Below are 14,305 nucleotides of genomic sequence, written 5' to 3'. Positions count from 1 at the left end.
TAATCAATCTTATCTTTGGCATTGTAGACTAGGGCACATAAACGAAACAAGATTGTCTAGGATGCATGCAGATGGATACCTAGATTCCATGGATTTGGAATCCTATGGACAATGTGAGTCTTGTCTAGCTGGGAAAATGACTTGTCACAAGCCCAAGGGGCTTGAGAGTCATAGGGCTAGTGAGTTATTAGAACTCATTCACACTGATGTTTGTGGGCCAATGTCTATTGAGGCTAGAGGAGGATACTCCTATTTCATTACCTTTACGGATGACAAATCAAGATTTGGGTATGTGTACCTGATAAGATATAAATCCGAAGCTTTTGAAAAGTTCAAAGAGTTTAGGAATGAAGTAGAGAAACAGCGTGGCAAGATAATTAAGACATTACGATCAGATCGTGGTGGTGAATATTTGAGCCATGAGTTTCAGGATTATCTAAGAGAGAATGGAATTCTCTCGCAGTTTACTGCTCCTTACACACCACACCAAAATGGTGTCTCCGAAAGGAGAAACAGGACCTTGTTAGACATGGTTAGGTCTATGATGAGTGAGACTCAACTTCCAAAATCGTTTTGGGGATATGCCTTAGACACAGCGGCATACCTTCTAAATAGGGTACCGTCTAAATCTGTTCAGACCACACCATATGAGATATGGAATGGTAAGAGACCCAACCTGAGTTATCTCAGGGTTTGGGGATCGCCAGCTTATGTCAAGACATTGGCATCAGACAAGCTTAGTGCTAAGAGTACTAAATGTCTTTTTGTGGGGTATCCTAAAGGTACTAAAGGATACTACTTTTACTCTATGGATGAACACAAAGTGTTTGTATCCAAGAATGCTGAGTTCCTTGAGAAGGATTTGATCTCTCAAGGAGCCAGTGGGAGTAAGATTGATCTTGAAGAAGTTCAAGAACCACATGAACAGATTGAGGAACCCAAGTCTGCTCAGCAGGCGACGTTCTCCGATGGAGAAGTAAACACACAACTCCGTAGGTCTACGAGGGTCATCCATCCACCTGAGAGGTATGGATTTGTGATTGAGAATCAACAAACCGTTGAGGATAATGAACCGAGTAACTACGAGGAGGCAGTCAAGGATGTTGACTCTTCCAGTTGGCTTGAAGCCATGGAATCTGAAATGGATTCGATGTATCAGAACAAGGTATGGACCTTGGTTCCTAAACCGCAAGGAATAGTTCCTATCGGTAACAAATGGGTCTTTAAAAGAAAGACTGATGCAAATGGCAACGTTCAAACCTACAAAGCTAGGTTGGTGGCGAAAGGATATCGTCAAAGACAAGGAGTTGACTATGATGAAACTTTCTCACCAGTTGCCATGATCAAATCTATAAGGATCATGCTTGCGATAGCAGCATATCACGACTATGAAATTTGGCAAATGGATGTCAAGACCGCCTTCTTGAATGGGTTCTTGAAGGAGGAAGTGTACATGACACAACCTGAAGGCTTTGTAATCAAAGATCAGGAGCATATGGTATGCAAACTTCAAAGGTCGATATATGGGCTAAAGCAAGCATCAAGGAGTTGGAATATTCGTTTTGATGAGGTCGTTAGGAGTAACGGTTTCATCAAGAACGAGGATGAACCTTGTGTTTATAGGAAGGCTAGTGGGAGTAATGTTGTCTTCCTAGTGCTTTATGTAGATGACATATTGCTTATAGGAAATGACATCCCCACATTACAAACAACGAAAGAATGGCTTTCAGAAAGCTTCACCATGAAGGATTTGGAGAGGCGGCCTTTATACTTGGTATAAAGATCTATAGAGATAGATCAAACAGGCTGCTCGGTTTATCTTAATCCACGTATATTGACAAGATGCTAAAAAGGTTTAGTATGGAAGGGTCGAAAAGGGGTTTTCTACCTGTCAGTCATGGGATACATCTTTCAAAGGCTATGTGTCCTAAGTCACAGCCTGAGAAGGATCGCATGAGTGGAATTCCATACGCTTCGGCTATTGGGTCCATCATGTATGCCATGATATGTACGAGACCAGATGTCTCATATGCTTTAAGCATTACGAGCAGATACCAGTCTGACCCTGGAGAGGGTTACTGGACGGCAGTCAAGACCATCCTTAAATACTTGAGAAGAACTAAGGATGCGTTTTTGGTCTATGGTGGGGTTAATGAGCTTACAGTGAAAGGGTTCACTGATGCCAGCTTTCAGAGTGACAAAGATGACTGCAAGTCACAGTCAGGGTTCGTATTCACCTTAAATGGTGGGGCAGTATCTTGGAAGAGTTCCAAGCAGGAGACATCAGCAGATTCAACGATAGAAGCTGAATATATAGCTGCTTCAGAAGCGGCTAAGGAGGCCGTGTGGATCAAGAAGTTCATATCTGAACTTAGGGTGGTTCCAAGCGTGGATGAGCCCATACATTTGCTATGCGACAACACTAGAGCCATTGCGTAGTCAAAGGAACCTAGGTCTCATCAAAGATCTAAGCACGTGCTCCGCAGATATCACCTGATTATAGAAATCATTGATAGAATGGATGTAAAGATGGATTATGTTCCCACAGATGATAACCTGGCCGATTCTCTGACAAAGGTTGTTTCTCAGAGAAAACATGATAGGCATTATGAGGCTTTGGGTATACGACTTAGGTCTGATTGGCTCTAGGCCAAGTGGGAGCTTGTTAGTATTTGGGTGTCCTAGAGACAATCTTATGATTAAATAAGGACATAGATGTAGACCTTTTTAATATTGTCGCAAATAAATAAAAGCACTCTTTATCTTGTTTCATAATTCTGTCTCGATATTAATGTTAATATATTATGAATAACTTGATAAACCCCGTGGAATAAAATAGGTATCTCTTGAGTATCTGTGATGAGATCACAATCATGAGGATTCAAGAATACCGGATGTTTATTCCTAATTTTATGTTCCTAGTCTAGAGATACTGAGAATGGGGTCAGTAATCTAGGGTAAGACTAGCACGACTTATCTACTTGTATATGGATACAAGGTATAGACCTCATGTGCTACAGATATGGAGATGTCTTAGCTAAAGTCGTGGGTGGACCTATAAGGGTATAGCTCGCACTGAACAGACCCACAAAGAGACTCTATGAGGAACTCTCACAGAGAGTATCATTAGAGTAGTCTTTTTATATTTGGGTATGTCTTTCCTAAGACCAGAAGTTATTACCTAGACTGTGTTCTAGAAGGCATGCTTTGATTGTGCACCTCGTCTGCCTGAAACATGGAGACTCATAGGTATACTGTTGGGCTTGTCCTGAAAGAACACAGGGCTAGGGTGATAAGCTGAAGGAATTCGTCAAATCTCTGTGAGAGATTAGGTTATCTGTAAACCGGAGAAATCGGGATGACATTTACAGGGACTCATGAATCTATGCATAGTAAAAGAGATCATGAGATGATCTGCCTTTAGAGTCTGTAAATTGAAGATTCCCTATTTCGAATAAAGCTTACCCTAAACCGCAGGGGTTGATACGCTTCCTTACCCTAGGTTTTATGGGAAGGTAACCGAGACGAAAGGAAATATATACGGCAACCAAATATGTGCAATAGGATGATCAAGTCACTAATCTAACTAGTTCTGGGGCAACAAATCATTGCTAGTGCTCTATGTTGTCATTAGATGGGTTGTGGGCTTATTGGGCCCAAACCCATTTATGTCAGTGGCTATGTTGGACCTAATGGGTCACACACTAACACCTAATTGTCTAGATGTTCTAGCATTAATGGTATTGGGCCTAACAATTGTTATTAGCCCAAGTAGTAGTTTGGAACTCCACAGATAGGGTGGAGGGCGCATGGATCTAAGTAATGGGTTTGGATAGTCCAAGACATTACTAACTAATTTAATTAGTTAAATTAATTATCAAATGTTTAAATTTTTAATTTTGAATTTGAAATTTGAAATTTGAATTTTGAATTTGAATTTTGAATTTGAATTTTGAAATTCGAATTTTGAATTTTGAATTTGAAATTTGAAATTTGAAATTTAAATTTTGAATTTTGAAATTTGAATTTTGAAATTTGAATTTTGAATTTTGAATTTTGAAATTTGAATTTGAATTTAGAATTTGAATTTGAATTTAAAATTTAAGTGTTTGAAAGTTTGAATTCAAATGTTTGAAATTCGAATTTGAATTGGCTATGAAAAGTTGTTTCATAACAAAAGGATAAGATGAGATCTTGTTGGAACCTATCAAGAGGAAATCTTTTGGACATAATCTAAGAAGATTTGGGGTGCTGATTTGGCTGTTGGTTAGTCATCAGAATCAGCTCCAGAAGATACGATCTGTTGGAAGAATATTTGAGTGATTTGATTCAAGTTTGAATGCAACTACTCATATGTATCTGGTCATTATTTAGGTTATATGGGGCGCACCATATAACTGATTATATGATGATTTATGATCAGATATTTGATTAGGTTTTGAACCTCATATATCATAAAGATATGATAGGATGTTGTTGGCAAGATTTGATTTGCAACAAATCCTATTCTCTCTCTCTTTGATGGAGCGCCCTTTTGGAAGGGATTTTTATTGATTAAAAATCTGATTTGTTTTTAACAAATAGGCTCCTCTTGTGTGCCTCTATATATATGTTCCTTCTAGGGTTTTAAAAAAACCAACCAAGCCATTCTCTTCTCCTCTCCTGCGCCACTTTTGTGAAGTTTTCACATTGAAAGCTTCACTCTTTCAAACACTTTTACCTAGCCTTTCTCTTCACACAGTGTGCGCTTAGCAAGCCTCATTGTAGTGATCACTTGGCGGTTTCACAAGAAGGAGTTCTTGCACCTAGACGCAGTGGGTGGTGTGGATCAACGTTAGAGGGTCTGAACCCTTCAGACCTACCTTGATCATTAACATCATGCTTTCCTAAAGCATGTTCTTGAATGCATGTGTGTTCCACAATGAAAAAGTTTTGTTTTTCCCTCCAGCATGCATCGGCCTTCAAGGCCATTTCCAACTCTCAGATGGAACCCAATTGAATCTTTATGTTTATGAATTAAATTGTCTCTAAATCCTGTTCTTTTTATAATTGAATAAATTATCTGTTTTTAATGCTTTCTATTAGTTTGTTCCTTATAGAATAATTTTAGGGAATTGTATGACAATAGGGATGTTGGTGCATGAACCTTGACTTGATAATTTATCATAATCCTTGTGATCTAGGAATAGGAATAGGAATAGACATAAGGTAATTATGCAATCTTGAAATTCTTGATCTTAATGCATGTTTTCTTGGGGAATAATCGAGGAACTAGAGTTCTTTCGAGATTACATAGATTTAGGGTAACAAGGAATTGAGCCCTAATTAACTTAGATAGAATTGATTGGCAATATATTAAGAAACAGATTCTTGGCTTTTTAATTCATAACATATTGAGGATATTGGGAGAAGTCGAAACCTTAACTACGCTTTTCATTAAATCTTAATCAAACATCATCTCATTCATTCTTTTAATTCTAGAGTTTCATACTTGCATTGTTTTTAAATTTAGGTTCTTTGAACCACAATTCTCTTCATCTAAATTCACTATTCTCTCAAACCCAACCTTTGATTGTCCAACTAAAAAGCAATTAGTGAACTAGTGCTTGAAATTCTGATCCTCGTGGGAACGATCTCGTACTCCGGTACATTTTATTACTTTCACGATCGGTGCACTTGCCGTGTCGCTATCAAGTTTTTGGCGCCTTTGCCGGGGATCGAATTCTTCAACATTAGAAGTAGCTAATTAAATTCTAGATTGGACATTTATTTTTTCTGCACTTTAAGCATATCATTAAAAACTTTTTCTGCATCCAAATATTCTGCATATTTTTCTGCATATTTAATTTTCTGCATTGGTTTCTTTAATTTTCTGTTTTGTGTATTCTATTTTTATTTTCATCTTTTCAAATCTTAGTTTATGCGAGGTACTTCTAACCCGCTTTTTGTTCAGTTTGACCCTGAGATAGAAAAGACGGAAAGGAAACTAAGGAAGGACGCAAAAGCAAAGAAAGCGAAAGAAACAAAAACAGCATCAACTTCTACAGAAACAAAGGAAGAACCAAAGGAGGAACTTAAGGAAGAACCAATGGCAGGAAACAATGGTCAAATTGTTCGAAGAACATTGGGGGATTACATGACCCCAACTCGAGCTCCACAGACAGCGAGCATTGTTAGACCCCAAATAGAGGCTAACAACTTTGAACTAAAGCCGGCATTACTGCAACTAATTCAAAAAGATCAGTTCGCTGGAGGAAGCACAGAGAACCCCTACTGTCATCTTGATGACTTTTTGCTTTACTGTGATACATTAAAAGTAAATGGAGTTTCTCGTGATGCTATCTTGCTCAGGCTATTTCCATGCTCACTGAAGGATGAAGCAAGAGATTGGTTGCGCTCTCAACCTGAAGGAAGCATAACCAGTTGGGATGACTTAGCCGCGAAATTCTTAGCCAGATTTTTCTCAGCTTCGAAGATGGCTAGGCTCAAAGCGGAGATCACAGCTTTTGAACAAAAAGAAAGCGAATCTTTGTACGAAGCATGGACACGATTCAAGGGGTTACTCAGGAAGTGTTCTCAACATGGAATTGAAGCATGGGAGAAGGCAAGAATCTTTTTCCAAGGGATGACAGCCAACACAAGAACATTGGTAAATGCCGCTTCAGGAGGCTCATTGAAAACAAAAACTCCTGAGGAAGCACTTGAATTGTTGGAATCATTAGCATCTCAAGAATTTGACAATGCTCCTACTCCAGTTGCACCCAGAAGTTCAAGAATCATGAAGCTTGAAGGCTAAGATGCAATATTAGCCCAAAATGAACAAATGCTACTAATGCACAAGAAACAACAAGAACAATTAGATGCCCTTAACAAGAAATTTAATCTTTCTCATGTTTCTTCTGTTTCTAATGCTAACATTAAATGTGATATTTGTCAGGAAGCTCATGCAACTGAGGATTGTGAATACATCATAAACACAGAAAAACAACCAGCAGAGGCCAATGCACTCGGGTATGATCAAAAGAACTCGAACAACCAAGGAAGAAATCAGTATGGTAATCAAGGGTGGAGGAATAACAACCAACACCCTGGATTGAGTTACAAGTTAAATTACCAGTTGAATCCTCCTATGCCATTGCAACAACCTCAAGACACCACATCAGAGTGGGAGAAGGCTTTTGCACAGTTGTCCAAAACAACATCCGACTACATTCAAGGTGCAGATACCTTCAGAGATGAAACAAGAGCTTCATTCCGGAATCAAGAAGCTTCAATCCGGAACTTGGAGACTCAAATTGGTCAGCTGTCAAGGCAGTTCGCTGAAAGAACTCAGGGCACTTTTCCAAGTAACACCGACACGAACCCAAAAGCACAATGTAATGCAATTGTCACAAGGAGTGGGATCATGATTCAACCTGTGGAGAAGCCACCAGTTGAAAAGAAGAAAGAAGTCGAACCTGAAGTTGAACCAGAAGTAGAAAATGAGAAAGAAGAAGATGCAAGAGAAGCTGAGTAGAGCATTCCAGGAAGGAAGCTGTTCAAATGGGAGAAGAAGAAAGCTTTGGATAGACAACCAAAAGCAGCAGACCCGTCTCTTTATGCAAAAGTTTCATACCCTCAGCGGCTGAATCAGGAAATAAAGAAGCAGCAATACACTAAATTTCTGGATATCTTCAAGAAGCTGCAAGTCAACATTTGTAACATCCCACATAAATTAGGGAATTATTTTAAATGCAGTGATGGGATTAATTTGAAATACAATTATTAGAATCAAGGTTTGTCATGAGTTCGAATTAGAGGTAAGTGGAGAATATGATTAAATTTAAGTACAATATGTGTAAAGATCCTAGTTGTCACATAGGGGGTATTAAGTTGTAGGACCAATGAGCCTAAGGGAGTCGGCCCAAGGGCCATAATTGAAATCAATAGCCAATGCATGTTGATTAAGTGTCTAACTAAACCCCCCTCTCTTCCATTGCATGCTCGCCACCTTCACCCTTTGATTCCCTCTCCTTATTCGGCCCTTCCCTTGCTGACCAAGAATTCGTTTATCCTTGCATAGGAAAGACAAAGAAAACTGATATCTCCTCCGTTTCCTTCCTATGCGTTTTGGAGAATAACAAAACCAATCTATCATCTTCCTTCCAGAACTGAAAGCAACCACTCATGTATCACACAAATCGTGACCTCTAGGATGAAAAACTAAACACTTAATTATACTCCCCTTTTTCCCTTCTACTCGTTCGGCTGTGTATCAAAGAGTCAAGAGATTACAACTTGAGCCATTCTCCTTGTTCCTCTCTGGTTCAGCCGACGCACACAACTTGAAGGAGATGAAGTATCTCTTTCGATCCTTATTCATTCCCTACAACTATTTGGAGAGGAGTTTTGGACTGCATGTAAGTAAACGTAAACTGAACCTTAAGCTCTTAACCTCATTTGTTCAATCTGTGTGAGCGTTGATAAGAAACTGAAATTTTGTCATCCCTTCCCTTCTTTGGTTCGGCTGGAACTTATCAAACAAGGACATGAAGTGTTCTTCCTAATCTGCATTCTCTGGTAACCGTTCGGTGTGGATGGAAACTTTCTTTGCTTGCTCATGTCCCAACCATGAATGGAGTTCATTTTCCTCTGCATGCAACTGGATTCGGCCTTTGGAAGTTAGGAAGAGAAGTGGTAGGCTGTTCCTTGTTCAATTGAGGATCCGTGAGGGTTAGGCAAGGAGGTAATGACAATAAATCAATTCTGCGTTTTATTTCCCTCTATTGTCTCGGCTGCATATAGGTGTAGGAAGCTATTATTGTCATTTCTCCTCTTCTTGTTGATAAGCCGTGCAACAGTTAGTAAATCAACAGTACAATTTCTGGAAGTTAAAATGGTGAACTTGGAATAGTAGCCTTTAAGTGGGCAGGTTGTGCGCTATTTTAGGAAGGAAAGTAATGAACTTACACTTAACTAAGCTGAGTAGACAGCACATTACATGTATATTGAATTCTGCATACACTAAGCAAATAATTTATTCAAATAAAAAATTGTGGGTCCTTAGGGAGTGGCTCTCAAAACTGATTCTGTATGTTAATGAAACCAAGGATTCTATTGTTGTTGATAAATTGATTAAGTAGAGTGAAGTCAGAAAATTTATTTGGTCTAGCATATGTCTTGATGAACAACCACAACATGTTTTTGGGTTTCCCTAGTACACCTTAGGACTGGTATAAAGGTTAGGTGAATATCTAAATTATGAATTCTTAATTATTAGCCAAAGCTGAAATTGTATGCTTAAGAAGTGGTAAATTTTGTTAACGATTGGTAACACTAAACAAGGCAGAATTTGAAGCTAAGTTAGAAAGCATGTTAAAACCGAAATGTGTTTGGGTGTGGTGAATGCTGGAAATTCTGATTTGATTAGAAATTAGGTGGAAGGAGTACATAAATAAAATCCTGAACATTTGGTTATGCTAAAAACCGAACTCATGCATGTATGAGACCTTAGGAAATTTCATTTGCTAGCAATGGGAGAATAGCTTTAAGGGCAGAAAAATAATTAGCATAGTGACCTCATAATTTAATTAAGGTACAAGGATTGGGAAGGCATAAAAATGGCATATGAATAATAGGATAGTTGGAATAAAATTCTGACTTGCGGTGCATTTGATTAGGTGCGCCTGATCCTTAAAGGGTGGAATGATTTTTGGTGCTGTTGATTATTGCGTGGACATAAGGTATGTGTAGGCGGTATTACCTAATGTGACTATTGGCTAGTGTATGGAATTGTGATGTGTTGCTCACATTTGTTCTATGTATGTTATGATGATGATGAGCCAATGGTAAGAATATGAAAAGATGATATGATATATGCATTGATTTTACATCATAATACATTTTTCTGTTGGGTGCGATTGCATAACATGGCATGTATACTTGATTCATGACATCTTGAATATATATATATTTGTATTGAGGACATGTGACTGAGCATGCATCATATAGGCATGCCTGGTACCAGGAGAGAGGACACTTGGCTTCAGTCCGCATAGGTTCCACAGTGGGATTCACCTTCATAGGAGCCATTAGGAATACCCACTGCGATGCTACGCGCACGACGGTGCTATGAGCGTAAAGGATAAAGGGCGTTATATACGCGTTATGATATATGATGAAAAGGATTAAATGTTTGAAGTGACTATTTACGATTTTGTGCCTAGTTAATATTGTTGCATTATGGTTTTGTTGCCACACTACTGGGATTTTCTCTCACCCCTTTGGAGCTGCTATTTTTACAAAATGGCAGGAGGACGTAAAAGCTTTTGAGGACTTGGATATTTGATGTTGGCTTCTACTGTTTGGGCATGCTGCTATTGATGTGATATTTTATGGATGACTGTATGAAATTGAGAAGCTTTTATTACTGTGAACTATGGTTTTATTATTTCCTTACGATTTTATGACCAGCAAGTATTTTGGAAACAGATGTTGAAACGTTTGCGAAAAGAATTTTGACATGTTATCTAAATGCTGAGTTTTGAAAAGTCTTTGCGAGCACTTTGTAAGTTGTCGTACTGGGGCTACGGACCTCCGATTTTCTTATAATTTATATGCACGCGTAGCCCCAGGTGCCTAGTTTCATTATATACAAACTTTGCAAAGAAATTCAGAAAGATCGATTTATTACGAATTTTACCAGCCAGGACATCTGTGATATTTCCACTATTTTCTCTCTTATTTTGCGAGTTATGTTTCGAGGGTCAAACGAACTCCAAATCACTATTATTTTATATGAACGTGAAGCCCCAGATGTCTAGTTTCCAGATTACAAAGAATATAATTTTGAATCGTTGAACTGGATTTTATACGAATTTTTAAAGACAGCAAGGTCTGTCAGGAAATTTATATTTTTAATAAGTTTAAGGAATTTTGTGTACTCTGATTTTTGTAATTAACCAGACCCCCTCTTTAGTTTTAATTGGCAATGTAAAAGCAAATTTTTTTCAGTCTCTAAAATACTATTAAAGAACTCTAATTCCGCTTAGCAAACAACTCTCTTGGAGGCCTACAAGAGAGGGTGTTACAACATTCCTTTCGCAGAAGCTCTAGAAAGCATGCCGAACTATGCAAAATTCATGAAAGACCTTCTATCAAGGAAACGTAAGTTGAAGGAATGCGAAACAGTAGCCTTGACAGAGGAGTGCAGTGCAATCATCCAGAAGAAACTTCCTCCCAAGCTGAAGGATCCAGGCAGCTTCAGTATTCCAATTGAAATAGGAAACATTGAAGTTGGAAAAGCATTATGTGATCTAGGAGCAAGTATCAACCTGATGCCACTGTCCATGTGCAGAGCTCTTGGAATCAAAGAGCTCAAGCCGACTACAGTTTCTCTCCAGTTAGCTGACAGATCAATCAGACGACCAGATGGGGTAATTGAGGATGTTTTAGTTAAAATTGACAAATTTATCTTCCCTGCAGATTTTGTAGTTCTGAATATGGAAGAAGACACTGAAATTCCCCTATTGCTTGGAAGGCCATTCCTAGCCACCGCAAGGGCAATGATTGATGTGGAGCAAGGAAAACTGATGCTGAGGGTGAACGAAGAAACAGTCACCATTGACGTCTTCGAGTCAATGAAGCATCCAACAGACGAAGAAGACTGTTTAATGATAGACATAATACAAGAAGCAATTGATGATGCCATGAAAGATGAGAGTTCCCCGCTCGAGTTAGAACAAATCAATGACGACGTTGAAATAGCTGATAAAGAACCAGTGGTGGAAGAACTTGAAAGAAAGAAAGATGACATCCCTCTTGGAGCACCAAAGGTTGAGCTTAAGGAGTTACCTCCAAATTTAAAATATGCCTTCCTGGGTAATAACAATACATATCCAGTCATCATCAATGTTGAGCTAACAACTGCATAAGAAGAAAAGCTTCTCAAAGTGCTGAAGAAACACAAAGCTGCCATAGGATGGTCCTTCTCCGACCTAAAAGGTATAAATCCTTCCTTTTGTACTCATAAAATTCTAATGGAAAATGATATGAAACCTGTGAGGCAGCCACAAAGGAGACTCAATCCAACCATGAAAGAAGTGGTTAGGAAAGAAGTAGTAAAACTATTGGATGCGGGTATGATCTACCCAATATCTGATAGTGCATGGATAAGTCCCGTACAAACGGTACCCAAGAAAGGTGGAGTCACCGTGGTGAAGAATGAGAACAACGAGTTGATTTCAACAAGGACGGTCACCGGGTGGAGGATGTGCGTTGATTACAGAAGACTTAACGCAGCCACTCGGAAGGACCACTTTCCCTTACCTTTCCTGGACCAGATGTTAGAGAGACTAGTTGGCCATACCTTCTACTGCTTCCTGGATGGGTACTCAGGCTACAACCAGATAGCAGTAGCTCTAGAAGATCAAGAAAATATAGCATTCACATGCCCTTATGGAGTCTTCGCTTACCAGAGGATGCCCTTCGGCTTATGCAACGCTCCTGCAACATTTCAAAGGTGTATGCTTTCTATCTTTTCTGATATGATTGAGAAATCTATTGAAATCTTCATGGATGACTTTTCTGTCTTTGGACCCTCTTTTGACATATGTTTAGAAAATTTATCTTGTGTTTTACAAAGATGTCAAGAGAGTAATCTTGTTTTAAACTGAGAAAAATGCCACTTCATGGTGAAGGATGGCATAGTTTTAGGACATAAAGTGTCCAAATCTGGTATAGAAGTAGATAGAGTAAAGATATCTGTTATTGAGAAACTTCCCCCTCCCTCTAACGTTAAGGGTTTTCGAAGTTTTCTTGGTCATGCAGGTTTCTACAGACGCTTTATCAAAGACTTTTCCAAGATAGCAAAGCCGTTATACAAACTGTTGGTCAAAGATGAGGAATTCAACTTCACAGACGAATGTCTAGTTTCATTTAATAATTTAAAAGATCAATTGACCACTGCACCTATTATCACTGCACCTGATTTCACACTACCTTTTGAATTAATGTATGATGCTAGTGATTATGCTATAGGAGTTGTTCTAGGACAAAGAAAGAATAAATTGTTGCAAGTGATTTATTATGCTAGCAAAATTCTGAATGATGCACAAAAGAATTATGCAACCACTGAAAAAAAGTTACTAGCAGTTGTCTATGCATTTGACAAATTTAGACCGTATTTGCTGGGGTCTAAAGTAATTGTTTACACTGATCATGCTGCTTTAAAGTATTTGTTGAATAAGCTGGATGTGAAGCCAAGACTACTGAGGTGGATGCTGCTCCTTCAAGAATTTGAAGTGGAGATCAGAGACAAGAAAGGTGTGGAAAACTTGGTAGCCGATCACCTCTCCAGAATTCAAGAAAAAGGTCTTCAAGACGGACCTGAGCTGAAGATCAAAGAGGAGTTTCCGGATGAGCAAATCATGGCTATCAATATCATCCCAGATCCACAACCGAAGGAAGCAAGAACCACAAGTACACCTCCTTGGTTCGCAGACTTTGCAAACTTCAAAGCAGCAGGAGAAATTCCAAAAGACTTCACATGGCAACAAAGAAAGAAGTTCTTACATGACGTCAAGAACTACCTATGGGATGAGCCCTTCCTTTTCTACAGATGTGCTGATGGCGTAATACGGCGCTGTATTCCAGAAGAAGAGATAAAGGACGTCCTGTGGCACTGTCATGGTTCCAGCTACGGCGGACACTTCGCAGGAGAAAGAACAGCTGCAAAGGTGCTCATGAGTGGCTTTTATTGGCCAACACTTTACAAAGATGCAAGGAAGTTCGTTGAATCTTGTGATAGATGTCAGCGAACGTGGAACATCTCCAGAAGACATGAAATGCCCCTCAACAACATATTGGAAGTTGAGATCTTTGATATGTGAGGAATGGACTTCATGGGACCCTTCCCTCCTTCATATGGCAACAAATACATTCTGGTTACCGTTGATTACGTCTCTAAGTGGGTTGAGGCAGTTGCCCTTCCTACTGATGATGCTCGGGTGGTCATTGCGTTCTTAAAAAGCAACATATTCGTTCGATATGGAGTACCACGAGCAATCATAAGTCACGGAGGAACTCACTTTGACAACAGACAAGTGGAATATGTACTGGCTAAATGCGGAGTGAAGCACAAGATTGCAACACCATACCATCCACAAACAAGTGGTCAAGTGAAGATTTCCAACTGAGAGCTCAAACGTATCTTGGAGAAAACAGTGGGAAGCTCCAGAAAAGATTGGTCCAAGAAGATTGATGATGCACTGTGGGCATACCGGACTGCATTCAAGACACCAATTGGTATGTCCCCATTCCAATTAAT

General features: G+C 39.1%; 1 non-coding gene across 1 annotated transcript; it reads right to left on the bottom strand.

Moving 5' to 3' along the window:
* Window positions 1–6,481: 6,481 nt before the first annotated feature.
* LOC133315151 (small nucleolar RNA R71) lies at window positions 6,482–6,588 on the bottom strand. Its single transcript, XR_009752037.1, has one exon. It is a non-coding gene; the product is annotated as a small nucleolar RNA R71 (small nucleolar RNA).
* Window positions 6,589–14,305: the final 7,717 nt, after the last annotated feature.

Source organism: Gastrolobium bilobum, unplaced genomic scaffold (genome assembly GCF_033153095.1).
Source record: "Gastrolobium bilobum isolate Gb01-03AN ecotype WA unplaced genomic scaffold, APGP_CSIRO_Gbil_v1 utg13672, whole genome shotgun sequence".
NCBI lineage: Eukaryota > Viridiplantae > Streptophyta > Magnoliopsida > Fabales > Fabaceae > Gastrolobium > Gastrolobium bilobum.
This window is presented reverse-complemented; position numbering and strand designations above follow the sequence as displayed.